General features: G+C 38.6%; 1 protein-coding gene across 1 annotated transcript in view; it reads left to right on the top strand.

Moving 5' to 3' along the window:
- Positions 1-4,309: 4,309 nt before the first annotated feature.
- Dh44 (corticotropin-releasing diuretic hormone 44) overlaps positions 4,310-17,769 on the top strand; it is a 40,827-nt gene continuing 27,367 nt past the window's right edge. The window contains exon 1 of the mRNA XM_076305325.1: positions 4,310-4,785. The gene's annotated coding sequence lies outside the window, so the exon portion shown is untranslated. The remainder of the gene's footprint in view (positions 4,786-17,769) is intronic.

Here is a 17,769-nt window from a genome sequence, read left to right as displayed (position 1 = left end):
TACGCTCTTGTATCGAGATGCCGTGTAAAACGTAAATTATCATTTCGATGTACGAAATAATTCGTTTGGATATTATGCGACTGACCAGGTATTCTCTCTAACGATGTTTACAATATTTCATTACAGAATATCGTCTAACAACGGGCTAAACATAGTCTACCTATTGTAACGTGGCGTAGAGTCGTTATTTCCTATTTCCTTAATTGGCCTTTCACGTAACCTATAGCTTCGTTCCTCGCGACGAAACAAGATTGTTTTCGTGATTTCTTCAGGAAAAATTCTTGTCTTATCAGAATTCGTTCAACGATATAAACGAGTGGAAGGACAACAGACGATCCCGTCGGTTCAATCGAATAGTTACTCTACTGCGGGAATTAGTCGACAGGCCAGGGTCCAGACGTTAAGAGCGCTATTAGCAGCAACGGTCGAGAATATAGTGCTGCCACGACGACAAAGTCGCACTTCGATGACGAGCTTTAATTGCTTCAGGATGGAATTTCTCAATGGACCGGCAAGCGAACGATACAGAGGTATTAAATAGATTTTATCGTCTTTTCATTGGGTTAATGTCAAATTAACGCGTAAATCGACCACCGGACGCGTATTACTGCAAATTAAGACTGTTCGCCATCTGTTTGTTTACATTTCCTCATTTTTTCGCGATCAATATGATATCTATCCTTCTGATCGCCAAAAACAGAAAAATCAAAGAGCTTCTTATTTTGTCTAAGTGTACCTATTGCTTGCACAAAAAAGAAAAGACAAAAAACCGAGAGTTAAAAAGATATTAGCATTCTAATAAAAAACTTCAGTCTTTGTGACTATATTCAGCGACGAGAGAACATTTCCGCGGATATTGAGTTAATTTTGATACGAACTTGATACGAGATATTACGTCAAAGAACTTGAAAAATGTTGTTTCGAGGAAAACGACTTTCAAGTTGGCGGGTAGTGTTAGAGTACATAAGGAGTTCGGTTCAAAGTTCCGTAACTTTAACAATTTTTCGAATTACACCGTAATACTTTACAATTATGTTTTTAAGACTTCGAACTTCAAGAAAATACACGTATCCCGCGAGTCTGCTCGTGACTGACGTAAGTAGAGAAGCTCGAGCCATCGAGGACACGCGACCTGAATGAGTGACGGATTCGTGTTCGTATTTGTGAACGAGATTCCCGATTCGTCGCGAATTTTGTTCATTCATCCTGTTGCAAATCGTGGCAGTAGATTTCAGGCAGGTAAATTCGAAGACTGGAAAATTTACCAAAACGTTTGTCTTAAGGGAAGGTGAAATTTCGAATGTTTAATATCTGGACAAAGACAACAGCCTGAAATATTTGTTCTGTTTGCGTTTATTACGTATTTTTCGTCGTTTCGTCGATGTTATTACTATATCGATCAACGAAATAAATTTAAACGCGATGTACTTAATTTTTTCACACGAACGATCCGATAGAATGTAAAATGAATCTCTTTTAAATGGGACCAACATTATCGTCGATTACGGTGTAATGGGCGCTAGTCCTCGATTAATTTCATTACCGAAAATTTAATTCCGGCGCAGATGCTGTATTTTCATAATAAACACATCCGGCAAATGCGCGCAAAATGCAAATAGTCAAATTATGGATTCATCATGCATAACGTGATTCAAATATGATGTAACATTGAAATTATACCGGCTGTTATTATCAAAATTTCAATGAATAAATACGATCACGACGGGAACTTGTAACCTTTGAAAATTGTTGTTCACAGAATGGAAAAGCAAACTTTTACAAAGACGGATAGCCACGAATAAAAAATAATTCTGTTACATACATACATACATACATGCACACCTATTTTTGGGAAAAATATTTGCTTTGTACGTGGTAGCCTTTGAAAATCGACTAGCCAGTTCTGGATCAATTTTTTTTTAAATTAATATTTTCCTTGGAAATTTTGAGAAAAAGGTATCAATTTACAAAGTCGACGTATTCTCGCAAATTAGAATCGTTTTTTTAAAAAGTTAGAATCGTATAAAACGACGAAATTCACAGTGAACTTTTATTCAAAAATTGCGGATTAAAACCGTTACAACTGATCGATAAAAAGCGTCGAGAACTTATAAATAGAATTGAAAAAAATAACTCTGTAGCCGTGATAATGAACAAATTACCATAAATAAATGATCCGAGTAGCCATTCCGACGAATCCGCATAACTACGTCACGTTCTACGGTGGGATCACGTCGTATTTATAAAACTTAAATATGGCAAATATGCATCGACGTACATCCCCATTGAAAAATGTATAAAAAACAAATAGTGACGAAAAAATTGACGAACCTGCTATTTTTCAAATAAACGATTACGACGCGAATTTGGCGTTTTTGAAATGTTTATTCAACAGTACATACTTTTCGTAATAAAATATTCGGAAAATAATAAAGGCAAAATGAACCATGGTAGTTGATGGCTGGGAATATCCCTGTAAAACTGAACAAACAAAAACATGGAATAGTAAACAAACTTAATTGGAAGTTATCTTCGGTTTTCCAATAAAAGTCAGCGAACGATCACAAATGGATAGCAACGAATAGAAAATAATTCTGTTACATACATACATACACACTGATTTTTGAAAAAATGTTTGCTCTGCACGTGAACTTTTTATTTCTCACAATCTGATAGCTATTGTCAATAACAATTTTCCATAGGGAATTAGTTTGTTAAACGGAAAAGCTGTGACATAAAGTAAAATCCAATCATATTAGTGGTCAATAGATATTTGACGATGAATATATTTAAATACTAAATAGTATTGAAAAGTTATGAAATTCTTGTTAGAACTTTTACAATATTAAAAACATTGGAATAATTCTGTAAAAAAGAAAGAGCGTTAATTCGATGTTAAAACTTAAAAGTTAATTTACGTATACCATTTCAATTGATTGAAATTATCAATTATGTGTAATCGTTGTTTTCTTTAAATTAGAAAAACCGAGAAAAATATTAAAAGAAGAAACGAAACTCAGATTAAGATTTCAATGCTTTTGAAAAATATGATCCAGTTCTATATAAATATTTATTTTGATTTTTTAAACATCCAGGCTCTAGTTTAATTTTATTCAAATTTAGATCTTTTACGATTAAAGTAGCATTTGATTCAATTGCCGAACTAATAATCACATTCGTTGGCAGATTACAGTCGTGGTAATTAATACGATCATTGGTAAAATTGGAGTTGGTCAATATTCGGCTAATTATTATACGGAATTAGTTTCATCGTTTCCGCGTCTACAATCTGCGTTTGAAGTTACAAGTAGAAATTATAACTAACCAAATTTTTGTACAAGAAGGATGTAAATATACCCCCGTGGTCTGGAAACAGTTCTAACATGAATATAAAAAATTTGTGATCGATTGATATGTTAAACTGGAGAAAACTAGTTTCAGAACAAAAGCAGAACTTATCGAAAAGTTTATTAAAATATCGATACGAAGATAAAAATGTTAAAGATATTTTTATTCAAGAGAATTACTCACTGATAATATGGTTAGATCGTTGCCAGAGATTTTACTCGAAAAATCTAAAATAAGAGTTTGTCTAATCGTGTCTAAGGCAAGGTTTTATTTTTCTTTCGTAAAAGAATCTTTTGTGTACCGAAGAAGACTTAAAAAGAAGGGTCGCAAATATTCTATTACAATGTTCGATTCGATATACACGTCAGAAAATTTTTATTTCAACACGTGCATCATTGTTCGTACAAAATACGAATTAGCTTGTCACAATGTATATTGTGACGAAGAAAGGCAAAATACCTAATTGGAATCTAAACACGTTTTAACAGTTAAAAATCCATCTTCGAGGAACGATATCGAATAAAATACATCGCCCGAGAACAAAACAAACGTACAATTAAAATGATTGAAATTTGATTCTAAAAAAAAAATTGCCTATTTCCCTTTCCAAACTATATATTAATCTTATTTGCGAGCAACGTAACCTGTCTCATTTATTCAACAAGTATGGTCCTCGGAGCAGAGTTTCTTAACCGTTTGAAATTTTTAACAAAAATTTCCTCCATCTTTCCGTATTTTTATCGTAAAAACACTTTCTCGAAGGGTATAAATATATACTTAAATCTCGTCTCTAAGCATTAAACGAACAATTTCATCGAAATGGTGTAATTTACGATCGTATTAATTTCATTCCACGTGTAATTACAGTCTCGCGTATTTTTAATCGCGGAACGGGGCCCTTAATTCACCCCGAGTTATACTATTCGTAGGGCGACAGAGCGGAACAATAGGTCGAAGGAAGAAATCGGTTTGTAGGACCAAGAGCTCCTCAACGGCAAGCCGTGTCGAGCGGAGTCGAGCCGAGTCGACACGGCCGGCTATAAAAGCCCTCTCGCACCGAGCCGTCGACGTCACACGTCGTTAGTACTCTGCACGGTGAGGAACTCCGGCGTGCCACCTGTTATCCCAGGACGAAGCTGGCACGGTTATCTGCGGCCCGAACGAAAATCGTAATACGACGAATTCCTGAAACGGACACTCGGTGAGAAGGAGGCGGCTGACCGAAAAGGACCGGAAGTTACTTCGTCAGGATCGCGGCTCGATAAGCTCGAAGGTTCATAACCAAGATTCCCCGTAACAGAGGCCCCCATCGAACGGGCCAACGTTAAAGCTATCGAGTTATTTCCTGGGCGTGATCGAGAGGGAAGGTATTTATCCGCGACGAGATATCCCGTGAGAGACGACCCGATCGCCGACCACGACCTCGTGATTTCTAAGGTAAGCGTATTTTTTCGTTTCGTGCTTCTTTTTCCTTTTTTTTTCACTTTTTCGTTCAACGAGAGACCGTTGCTCGCAGCGAGACGATCGCGTTAATTTTCGCGAGTTCCGGCTACGATATTTCTATCTTATCTTCTTTCGTTTTCGCCCGAGCCTCTGTTGAGTAACTATTCGGGATATTGTGCACGTTTATCTGGAAAGAAGTCCGCGTGCGGTGCAGCGCGCGTTACGAGAGTTAGTATAATTTTAACGCCCGCCTCGGTATGTGGATAAGCCGAACGGTTGTCGGGTTGTTTGTCAGACCACAGTGAACGTTTCTTCGGACCGTTTTTAATATTTAAACGATGTATCCGCTTCGCGAGAAGCAAACGCTAGAAGGTAAGGGAAAAATTAATTCGATCGCGCAGTGACACGCAGAGTGTTAGGAAAATTGATAGATTTTATATTACGAGGGCTTTTCAAGACACGATAGTTTCGTATTGATGTTGGTAAATATCCTTTGGATAGATTTATCGGGTTGTAGACCTAAACGCAACAGGCTTGCACACTTTTTCTCTCCTCGAATTCGTTGGAAGTAACCCTTGCTGATCAATCACCGTTGTTATCGATCTCGGTTCGGAGATTATTCCTTTTCATTATTGTACGTGCTGATCTCGTTGAAAGTGAACCTCCGATAGATTTTCCGATTCGAAAAATTAGAAATATCGAGTACGTAGAGAAGAACCGTTTAAGGACTTGGTTGTTTGAAATTAAACGTTAAGAAATAAAATATTAGCGAAAAGTAGTGAATAGGGCAAGGGAGAAAAAGAAACAACGGTAGGGCTATGCCGAGGTGGTGACACTCAGAAACGTGCGACAAGATTAAAGGCTTTGTCGATACGTTGAAACCAGGTATAGGTTAGATGACTCACGTTTCGTCAGAGTTTACAACGTACGAAATTCTTGAGAAATGATAAGTCACGTGTACCGAAATTCCTAGATTTCCCGTTTTACGATCTCACATTGGCACGGTTCACACTTCCATACCTGTTAACGAACGTGAGAGGTTAACGATCAGCCGCGCGTTCAGTCTTCGCGTGATATCGCCTCGCACGTTCGGGAAAAGGAAATCTTACCGCGGCGCGAATAATAAATTAAGTCAACTCGCGTTCGTCGTGTTGACGTTCGTTTTTACAACGGGGCTGTAATTTGAAAAAAGAAACCCGTCACACGGCGTCGTACGTGCGCAACGACTACGCGAACTCGACACAGTTACGCTCGTTTCCTCTTCGTCCTGTAATCGTTTCATCTTCGGTCCGGATACCAGACGAGAAGAAAGAAGCTAATTTCCTACTTATAAATTAGATACGATAAAAATCTCTTGTTTCTTGTTTACGAAACTTCGTTTGCTCGAGGCGAAGACTTTTCTTTTCCTCGTTGCACGATGACCGTGCATTGTACTATTTTAAGAGGAAAAGTATCGTTCGTTGTAACATCGTTTGCGGGAACACCAGCAATAGCGTTAGAGACGAACGCTGATTCAATAGCGGCGGTCAATCAAAACAAAGATGATTCAGCAGAGCAAGTCGAAGAGTTGTGCAAACTGAGTTTATCGTAAATAGTCGCGATCCCTCGTTTTTTTTTCTCTCTCTTTTTGTTCTTTTCTGCGATTGGATCCAGACCCAATGGGACTGCAGACCTGGATGTGACCCTTACGGGTATTGGGAATATTGGATTCTTCCATATTGTACTACAAAACTGTATGTACATAGGTATCGTGTTCATACGTCTGCTTCCAATGCGCGTCGGTTGACGCATATCGCGGATTGGTTATTTTATGTTCACGATTTCGATTCTCTGTCGGTCACATTCAAATGTCACTTTGAGACCCTTTCGATCGACGAGTAAAAACATCCAGACAGTAGACGTTCGATTTATTCTTTCATTTATTTTATTGTATTTTATTTTTTTCTTTATTCCGCAAGTGGCTTCACGACGAGGATGGAACGTTAGATGATTTAATTCCCGAACCCTTCGGTAGAGAACGAGAACAATAAGCTCGTTTGAAAAATGAAGAGATCACGAATTCACGTCATCACTGATGAAATCATTATACGATAAAAAGGACGATAGAAGTACATTGAATTTCTCCGGAAATATTTGTACGATTGCGGTCTATATACACGATAATAGAGTCGCATTTTTCCATCGCTCTTTATTTTGCTCGAAATCTCGCATAAAGTCGTCAATGATCCTCACCGTTGACGCGACACAGAATAAAAAGTTATAATAAGTTCCACTTTTCCTCAATGTACTTCACTCTTTTATTCCCTTGTATAGAAAGGTACATTCTTCGCAGCGGAATATAATTTAAAGTATTCCGTACATTTTCACGAATAAAAGTTCTATTTTAAATTGTTGACGACACGTACCTTCAAGCGGATCGTATCGAAGCATATTCTGGTATAAATTCTTTCGAATGTTTCGTACATTTTTTACGCCTTCGAGTTTTCCGTTGAAGCAAGATACGAGTGTTCGGTCGAACCTTTACATTCTGATTTCGATAACTGTTACGATTCGTTGTGAAATTCGTTGCGCGTAAGATTGATTGGAAGCTTGGATAATTTATCGAGGAAGATGGTATTCTTCAAGCAACAAATGTCCGGATAGAAAAGTTTCGTACCTATACGAAGGTACGATGGTTACTTTGTACTCTCTCTGGTGGTCATAAACCTGAAGTTGGAAGAAAAGCGTTAAAGGATTTACAAGGATTACGTATTCGCTCGTCCATATCCTCACGTTCCGTCACCTGGAAAAAATTCACCGCGCATGAGATTCTTCCAAGGATTAATGGATCATACGAAGATTTTAATATTTTGTCGTAACGAGGGATTTATTCGCCACTGTGTCGAAAGTTTCATCAACTTGGCTAATACTGTTCGGATAACTAAAATGAATATACCGCGAATAAACGAAACAAAATGATACCCCATCATTGTTCGTTGACTCGTATCGGGAGATATTTCGCTCGTATTAATATTTAATGCGGTTCTACCGAATACAACGTACTTACATTACACAGTGTATACCAGAGGGTGAGCAACAAGTGGAAAAATTTGTTTTTGTCATTGAGATTGAATTTCATCTACTAATAAAAACTCTCGGATTTTAAACACCTATGCAGAATGAAATATCAATATCGTTGTATTATTTCGTGAAATATTTATTCACACACGTTTCGCGTGTGTTTTCTATTTAAACATTTACGATAAATGTATCAAATCCTCGATTAAATCCGTTAACGATCATTAACATTTGTATTTTTACCATTCTATTTTCGCGAGAAGATCGCAGATCGATCGTCGAGGTTCTTCCGACGAAGGTGACTCCAAACACGATCTAATTCGGACCACTTTTAATTACACATGGTTAAGAATAAAAAAAAAAAAGAAATTATTCGAATAATCTATAATTAAAAATAGTCCGAACGAGATCGTGTTTGTACACATTTTCACCGAGAAAATCCCGCCGATTCGTTGACGATACTTTTACGACGATCGAGCAAACAAAATTTCAAAAATTTCACTTTTGCTCTTTTAACGACTCGACTCGAGCAAATGTAGGTGATTCGTTCGTCGTTGCTCCAGCTCGGTTTCCCTACAGCCTGTTCACTCTCCCCGTCGGTCGGTATTTCGAGACGAAGACCTTCCCGTGACGAGTGAAAACGTCGAAGAGCCGATTTTCCACAGTTAAGCGGAGAGTAACGCCGCAAATTGAATCTTCGTTAACACGTTCGCTACGCGCGTCAGATACGCGTGACGCGCCTATTCTCGGGCGAGATCAACGCCACGTAGATTACGCATCTACATACGTACTCGCGGTGACGATGATTTTCTATTTCGTATCCAAAAAAAAAAAAAAAGAAAAAAAAAGAATGGTGGACCAGTGTCGCGCAACCCCGTGACGCGCATTATTCGAAATAATCGGTCGACCCGTTTAATGCGCTTTAGCGGCACGTTAAATAAAATTGCGACAAATTAATGCAAATGTTTTCCAACCGATGTCAGCAAACGTATTAACGACCCCGGGGGCGAGAATTTTAATACGTTGCGACGCGTCGCGTTCCGAGGGAATCGTTCTTCGTTACGTCGAATTACAATCTCTTAAATTGAAATGTTCCTCAATGGTTTCACAGTCGTGTGTAAGTCGAACTGTAATTGGAAATTCAATTTCTTCTTTTACGTCGCGCGTCCAACGATCCTCTTCCGTGGCCGGGAAATTCTTCGCGCGCGCTATAAAGATCCGTGGAAACTCGAGTTTTCTTCGGACGTTTCGCCGATTGAAAGGGATACGGCTGTCGAAACGGGGTACCGTTTCAATCTCAGTTTCCTCCGTGAATTACAACCTTCCCTTTACATCGAACTCGATTCAAAGTTTGCCAGGTTCCGTGGGACGCGACGCGACGCGACGTTTCTAATTCCTGTGTTCGTTCTAACCCGCGCGGACGAGGGGGGGTGAGGTGGTGACGTTTCCGAGAACGCGCGGCCCGCTCGCCGTTAATCCAATTTCTTTTGAATTTCAATCGCAACGATCGCCGTTAATCGAGAATCCGTCGAAAGTTTCGAGAACGCGTTCCCCGATCGATTTCCCGTACACGGTTGCGCGCGGGAAACCTTCCGCGAGTTCGGGCGCGGAATATAGCCGATTGTTCCATCATCGACAATGGCGCCGTTGACGGGCTTGCTTTAACAAAATTATCGCGATCTCCCCCCACCATTGCACCTAAATTGGATTAACTTTCGGTTCGATAATGTTACGCGTCGGATCGACGCGTCTCCGTAAAATTCGTCGGGATCCATCGATCGATTCGCGTGCGCTACGTCCCCGGAAGCTCGTAAATAATTCACGAAGATTAATAAAATACCGGTAGAACCGAACTGTTCGACGCCCCCGTACCTCCTGTCGGGCTGAGCGCGTTTCCGCGATTCCAATGGGATTCGATGCACGGGGATCCCCCGAAGCATTTGTCGCTCGTTCTTTTTATCGAGAAACGTAACCTAACGACTCTTGGGGAAGGGTACTTCGGAACTTTATCGCCCTATTGTACGATTAGAAGTTTACAAAGATTAAAGTACGATTAGAAGTTTACAAAAATTCGAGTACGATTAGAAGTTTACAAAAATTAAAGTACGATTAGAAGTTTACAAAAATTCGAGTACGATTAGAAGTTTACAAAAATTAAACTACGATTAGAAGTTTACAAAAATTCGAGTACGATTAGAAGTTTACAAAAATTCGAGTACGATTAGAAGTTTATAAAAATTAAAGTACGATTAGAAGTTAACAAAAATTAAAGTTTACAAATTCGAGACGATCGAATTTAAGTTCCGCGACGTTTCGGCCGCATTGACGTAACGTATCGGTGACTTGTTGTTAACGATGTTTCTTATTGTACGAAACTGTACCAGAAATAATCTTTCTCTGTTTATTATTTGAATATTTTCAAAGTCAAAATTTCGATCCGTTTTCTCGTTAAGTTTCGCGAGTGTATTGCGTACCGGGCTCTACGTTCGTGAATTGTTTTTAATTTTCCATTCTGTTCGTCCATTGTACGATCGTTCGTGAAAGAAATAACCAATTTTCGTCACGAACGTTCTATCAATTTAGCCTCGGAGAATTGTAAACCGGATTCGGTTTGCTTTCAATTCTTCACAAAGGTTATCGAATCGTTAAAAATCTAAATAACAACGAAGAATATTGAATAAGATAAATCGTTCGGTGTTTGAGAATTCGATCGGTTCGTTTGGGAATGAAAATCGAACAATTTTGAAAAATAGTATTTCCGTACGGTAACATTATTACAAACAGTCAGGAAGCGGAAATAAAATTTCAACGTTTTCTACGTACCTTGCGTACGATTTCTAAATCGTCGACAGTTTACGTTATTTTCATTCGCGAGTAAATTGTAACCTTGTACCGTTCAACGATACATTTAAGTATATATTAAAATTTTTGAAACATTTTCTCACGAACCGAGTCGTACGAAGGAGAACATTTTTGCAAAATACGATGCAACGTTAGCTGTTCGAATATGGCGGTCGACAGGTTAAAAATGAAAAACGTTCGCTTCGATCGAACAAAGGAAATGTCGAACGAAATTAGCGTTAATTGCGAATAGATAGGGTGCGTAAATCGGGAGTATCCGGCAGAAGTTAAGTACCCGGACATCTATTCCGGAGTTCGACGCTACAAATGGAGCGCGAGACGATTAGGCGATTAATAATTTGGACACTGAGCCGCGCATCAAATGGTCGCTAGAGAGAGGATCGAGGCTACTCGGTGCTGCCCGGTTTATTATTCCAAATAATCAAATAGATTAGCCGCGCTAACGATCGGATAACCGGTTTTCGCGATAGACCGGTAATTAATTTTGAATGTACGCGCGCGCAGGCGAACGGGTGGGCGCACCACTGTCGCGGAACTTATCAATCGTATAAATCATGCGAGCGGCCCGTGCTCCACGACTATGATTCTCGTTCTTCACTGGAATAGAAAAAGAATCGACGCCGTACGCGATCCCCGATAAAAATTCGTAAAATTAGAAGCAATTACCCGACCGTAAAATGCATCGAATTATCGTCCATGACCGGCGCCGAGAGTCTCTGAAATCGTTATCTGCTCGAAGAGTTCATTGCACAGGGTGGGCCAACTTGAACCGACCGATACGAAATGCATACGAAATGCATACGAAATGAATTTTAATCCGTTCTTGCACCGGGTACGTAACCGTTATGTATTTTCATAAAATTCTTTCTAGTCTGTATAAAAAAGACAAACTACCAATAATTAAACTCCGCAAAAGTTACAAATTTTGTTTAAAAGTAGTCGGTCAATGTTGACCCACCCTGTAGAAACAACGCTACGTCGTTATTAATGTGCCGTAATTTTCGATCGTTCGGCGACCGATAAAGCGACCGTTTCGTGGGTGAATAATAAACGAAACGAGAAGAAAGAAAGAAACAAACATGGAAATTGTCGAAGGCCATCGTGACACGCTCGATAAGGAGTTTTAACCCTTATAGCGCCGAACAACGTTGCAACGTTGGCTGCGCTCGGTGAAAAGTTGCGAACGACGACGACGACGACGTATCGTGGCGCATGCATTGGCACGTGATTGCACGCTAACTTTTCGGACGCGTTTAGCAGCTGAGAGCTTGTATTCTCGTCACTGATGTCGTCTCGGAGTTTACGAAAAGTACCCCGTCACGGACGATGCAGAAATAGTCCAATTGATCACTGTGCAAACAAGTGACGAAGATAGCGACTGCGATGATGCGGCAGCAGGTAATCCTTCAGACACTTACCGCGCATTATACGATTATCGTTTATTTTTCCGTAGTATTCATACAAACGTTTCGAGATACTCTATCTAAGTTTCGTACTATGCGTTGCTGCGTCAAACGGTGGCCAAACGACGATATTTTTTCCATTCGTGTACACTCGTGCACGATAAAGGATACCTGACTGTTCCTAGTAATTTACAAGAAAAAAAAAACATTTTTGCTACGATTTTCGTCAAATATTGCAAAAATACATTTGCACTCGATTCTCCCCTTTTAATTCGTTCCATTCTGAATTTTTCGATTATAATTTTTCACCTACAATTTCGATATTTTCTCTTCTTCGAACCTCACCTGTACTCAGTTTCGACACGGTATTTCTCGTTCTAGAGTTTCGTTCGATCGGTACCGAAAGGATCAAAGAACACGAATGTGTATTATTCGCGGGACACGCGTCGAAGGAACGCGGATGAATAATCGCGGCCATTCCGTCGCGTCCGCGACGCCGGTCCCATTAGTTTCCAGCCGCGAAGGACAACAGTCGAGCAACAGTGGTTTACGAGTCGAGTCACCGAAATGGTCGCTCGGGGTCAAGGTTGAACCGGAATTGATCCCATGATACCGTAAAGAGCTCGATTAATTATCTTAAAAATCCTCTCTGCCGCCCTGTTGGCCTATAAATCCCACTTCCGCGAAGTGGGATAGTAGATAGAAAGAAAGCGTCTAAAATATAGACGATAGAAAGCGTTGCATCGTCTGAGATAATGATTCGAGCACAATCTTCACGGGGACTGGTAAAAGCTATTTAATGATCGCGAGCAGCCCGAGTGGGCGCGCGATTACCATGCAAACCCCATTTCCGATTACATAGGAACGCCTCTGAACCGCGAAGAATTCCTTTTGTGCCCGTGTACCTGGCCACGCGCATAAACGACCTGCGATTATTTTCGGCGTTGCTCGCGGAGCGCCCGTAACGTTCCGTTTTGCAACGTGTCTTACTATGCGAGAAACGCCAGATGGAACGGCTCCGTTATTTAGACTTCGATGGTTTTTATCGGCTTATCGACAACGCTCTCGATTCCTGTGCGGATATTCCATACGGTGGTGTTGCATCACACAACGTTCGGTTACTCTCTGTTGTGTACAGTGTCGGATGAAATCGTGCACATTGTGGTTTTAATAGATTTTCTATCGGGAATGTTCGGAAAGTCATTTTCCAAAATGGAGAATGTATGATTTAATCAAATGTTTGTACACTCTAAAAAAATCGTGCTTCATTTTTAACAAAGGAAAAACGAAATGACTTTCCGAACAACCTAATATTTATATTGAAGCAAATTTACTTGAGAGGGTGTAAACATTGTTAGAGAGGCAACTGGATTTAATATATATCTTAAGAAGAACGAAGGTTTATCAGGAGATATTGAAGTCGCATAAAATAATAGAAATAGTGGGAATTGAAGTCGCATAAAATAGTATACTTTGTGGTTTAATAGATTCCCTAGGTATTAAATCGAAGCAAACGAGTGAAATTGTTTCAGAGGCAACTGGTTTAATATATCTTAAGAAGACCAAAGATTTATCAGGAGATAATACGGAAATTGAAGTCGTATAAAATAGTACACTTTGTGGTTTAATAGATTCTCTAGCTGTTAAATCGAAGCAAACGAGTGAAATTGTTACAAGGACGATTGGTTTAATATGTCTTAAGAATGGTGACCAAAGATTTATAAGGAGATAATACGGAAATTGAAGTAATTTAAAATCGTATACTTTTAGATGTTGAGTCGAAGCGAACGAGTGAAATTAATACCGGGGCAATTGGTTTAACATATTTTAAGAATAGGACTAAAAATATTCGAGTAGGTAATAGAGGAAATTACAGTCTAAATGGAAACTTAGCGGTGAATTCTCGATTATTTTCTGTTTAATAACAAAGTTCTATTTAAATGTATTAATAAATAATCTGAGTGTTAAAAAATTAAGATTTTAAATACTTTTTGTTAGCAAAGAATTGATCATTGTACGACTGCCTTGAAGTTTTTTAAATTCCTTTTTAATCACTGGACGATAATGCAATGCAATATGTTTGGATCGAGTTCGATAACAAAATCCGATTACATAATATTACAAATGAGGAAAATATCAAGAAAGCTTTACGAGATGATTGGTTAAAAATAGTATCAGAATTTTTCCAAAAGTTCAGGAACATCTGTTCCTTGAGCAAGTATTTACGTAATTAACGAATTTGATGTATAATTTTGCTCTCTATAGTTTAAAAGTTATGTAAAGTATCGATTTAAAATTATTTTCAATGTCACTTGTTCGTAACTTGTTCGTTTAAAGACACTTGGCAGTTATCATTATTATTACACCAATGTGGAACCGTGTACGTACGCGAATACACTTATATATAAATTAAATATAACTGGAGTACGTATCTGCGTAAAAAGCGAAGTGCAGCTAAAAAAATAAAATCTAACCTCAGTTATGACCAATAATGCGTGGAACATTACATAACAGCTATTATTTAACGCGTAGCTTGTATATCTGGGATCGTTACTTTGTCGGAAGTAGCAATTATCTTTCGAATCCAATTTCGTTGCACTCAGTGTCGGATTTTCGCCCGAGACGTTTAAATATTTCGTTTTATTCGGAATAGAGTCGATAAATATAAAATTTACAACTCCTTCTTCAACCGTGCATCGTGTTTCGTAATTGATTTTAACTTTTCGAGCAAAACTTTAAATTTCCACAGTACAGGCCTCTGAATTAAACAGTATGTTGAACTTGCTTTCATTTGGAAACGAAGCTTGCATCAGAATCAAGTTTCTTTATCCACACGTTGTTTCGCAAAATATGATGCAACTCGGTCATTGAAACTCTGGCTCGATATCACTCTTTGGTATTTTTTAATAGCTATTCGTTTATCGAAACTATACGAAAAATAAATAGCTACCTTTTCATTTTAATCATTTCGAACGTATTAATTAGTAAATTACTATTAAATTTGCAATTCGTAATAGTAACATATTGCATCGTAAAATTGCGTCTACCAATTACACTTGCAATTAATGAATCCTATTTTTCCTTACTGTGTAACTTCCAAAACAATTTCCTTATCGTTATCGCGAGTTCACTATTTTTCTCTCTCAACTTAGTAAACTATATCACAATTTATTCAACGATGACATTTATTCTGTCGCGTTGTTTCATAAGTTTTTGAATATTTCTCGTTGCGCAATGTTTCGGCTCGATGCAAACGTACATAAATATAAACCTATCGGTTTAAATCACAAGGCGCCTGACATTTCTTTGCATTCATTCTTTTAAGTCATTTAAGCGAGTTTCAACATTTTTATGACATTTTTCTATCAGAGATGAGAGACGATGCAAACTCCTACGAATATCAACGAAATTTATGGTACTATTTGTTCCGAAGATAACTTTTTCAAACTGAAATGATTTACGTATACTGTAACAGATGGTGGACAAAATTTAGAAAATAAATTGACCGGTTTCTGTAAAACAATATAAACTAAAAACAATATAAACTGAAAAAGTGCTATAAATTTGCATTTCTATTTTAGAAAAGGATTGCTTTTGAGTATGGTCTATATCAAAGTCGTTCAATATTCACGCCGTTAATTTACAAACAGACTCTAACGAACTTAAGTCAAGATTAAAGATGTTAGAATGACTTAACAACATAAGCGAACCTTGATCGTCATTAAATTATAGCATTCTTGGACACTAGTACCGTACGTAATTTGCTCCAGATTCCTGATTCCGTATCCGTTTTCAACTCGTCGTTCTTTACGTTTCGTGTGTCCCAAAGATTTTAATTATGTAGTTCTTTGGTCATCGTTTTCAGTTTGATTATAAAACGCGTAATTTTATTTTCATTTTCTTGCATAATATTTGAAAGTATCCTATTAACTTTCTCTCCGTTACAGAACGTCTAGTTTCGTTTAATCCTAATAATTATATATAACGAATCATCAATTTGCAATGTGAATTAAATTTTGCCCATTATCTAACTTAATTTTAACAAATTACGTTTCTTCTTGCTCGTGTCTAAATTTTCCATCATTCTTTTCCTTCTCAGCTCTTTGTACGCTATAATTCCCATTCTGAATCACTTTCTTTCGTATTTTAGATCACTATCTTTTCTTAAAGAGGTTTCACGATAAAAAGCAGTCGAACTCTGCAAAACAGATTACGTTTTCTTACTTTAATCACCGTTGATTTATCGATTCTTTTTGACAAATGGGTCACGAACTATTTTCAAACGTAATCTTCCACCATGTGCGCTTAAAGTTGCGATTTTGATTAAAAAGCTCGAGCAACGAAGTATTACCTATATTTTCCTTTCGCCCCAACGTTTCCCTTATACTCACCTCTTTACGTTCCAAGTAAAAACTTTATAGGCGACGAATACTTTTGCAACCATTTGTACAATATCTACGTGGGATTTATAAATTTTCCATGCGGAAATCTGTCCATCATAGCACATTTTACCCGCCCATTGCTTCCTGTACCGTATACGTAACCGAAGGTGTATTTCAAAATGTCAGGGAACACCGGTGTTGTTTTCGTGTACTCGTTAATACGCACGGGTATCTGTCTTCTGAGTACGCGTTATAAAATTTTTTTCTTCCCGCCGTACGTAAAGGCCGAACGGGAACCAGCGCCGTGTTAAGCAAGAAAGTAAAAGTTTATCGGTCGTTACAGAGTAACGCGAAAAAATTGTAGCAACACACCGGGAAATCTGGTCGGTACGGTGCGGTGCATCGTTCGTTGCGCATTTATACGCGTTGCAACGGGCGTCGCCATTTTACGGGGAAGTTTCGTCATTCGAGTACGCAAAGACCAAAGCACCGTGCATTTTCAAATGTCAACGGTTCGATGAATTCGAGACCATCACCGCGAGCTTCACTTAAAAATATTCACCCTCCCGTCACGTTCGATGTTCAGACCCCGAAGTAACAAGGGAAGCGTTGCAACTCGAATATTCAAAAGCATTCGAAACTTCGTAGGAACGTAATACCAACGATGCCGATAACGTAACCAGTTTCTGATTCGGCGTGTATAACGTCGTCCCTTAGGGACGAAGTACGCACCCCCTCAAGGAAATCCCGAATTTTATATCAACGCGAATATCTGCAAAACCGTAAAAGATATCGGGGAAAAGTTCAATTCGAAGTTTTACGGTTTTCGATATTCTGCAGAATGACGCCTTAAGAATTTTCGAGGAGAATTAATCGTTGCGAAATTTATACGATCGAAGAATTTACGCGTCGCGACGAAGGAAATTAAACGAATAGAGATCCAAGCAAACGAAAACGTGATACAATATTCGCGGAGAAAGGAAACTTACACGGCGAGGTTTCGGCGAATCGAATTTCACCGATTCGACGTTTCGATCGTATTTTGCGTTACATATTTATCAAGTATCGTACATTTACACTTCTCGTTATATTTTTCATTGCAGCTGTTAGGGATAGTTTCGAAAAATAATTATCTCTCGCAACCGAAAATAATATTCGAAAGCGAACGATTTCTACCGGAAACCCGTAAAAATGTATCGATGCGGCCCGTTGGCCACGAATAAAAATGTTATATTTATTTTTACGAGAAATTGACCATCGTGAGTGGCAGATGA

Source organism: Ptiloglossa arizonensis, chromosome 1 (assembly GCF_051014685.1).
Source record: "Ptiloglossa arizonensis isolate GNS036 chromosome 1, iyPtiAriz1_principal, whole genome shotgun sequence".
Classification (NCBI taxonomy): domain Eukaryota; kingdom Metazoa; phylum Arthropoda; class Insecta; order Hymenoptera; family Colletidae; genus Ptiloglossa; species Ptiloglossa arizonensis.
The sequence above is the reverse complement of the archived record's forward strand: the minus strand, read 5'-3'. Positions and strand labels throughout refer to the sequence as shown.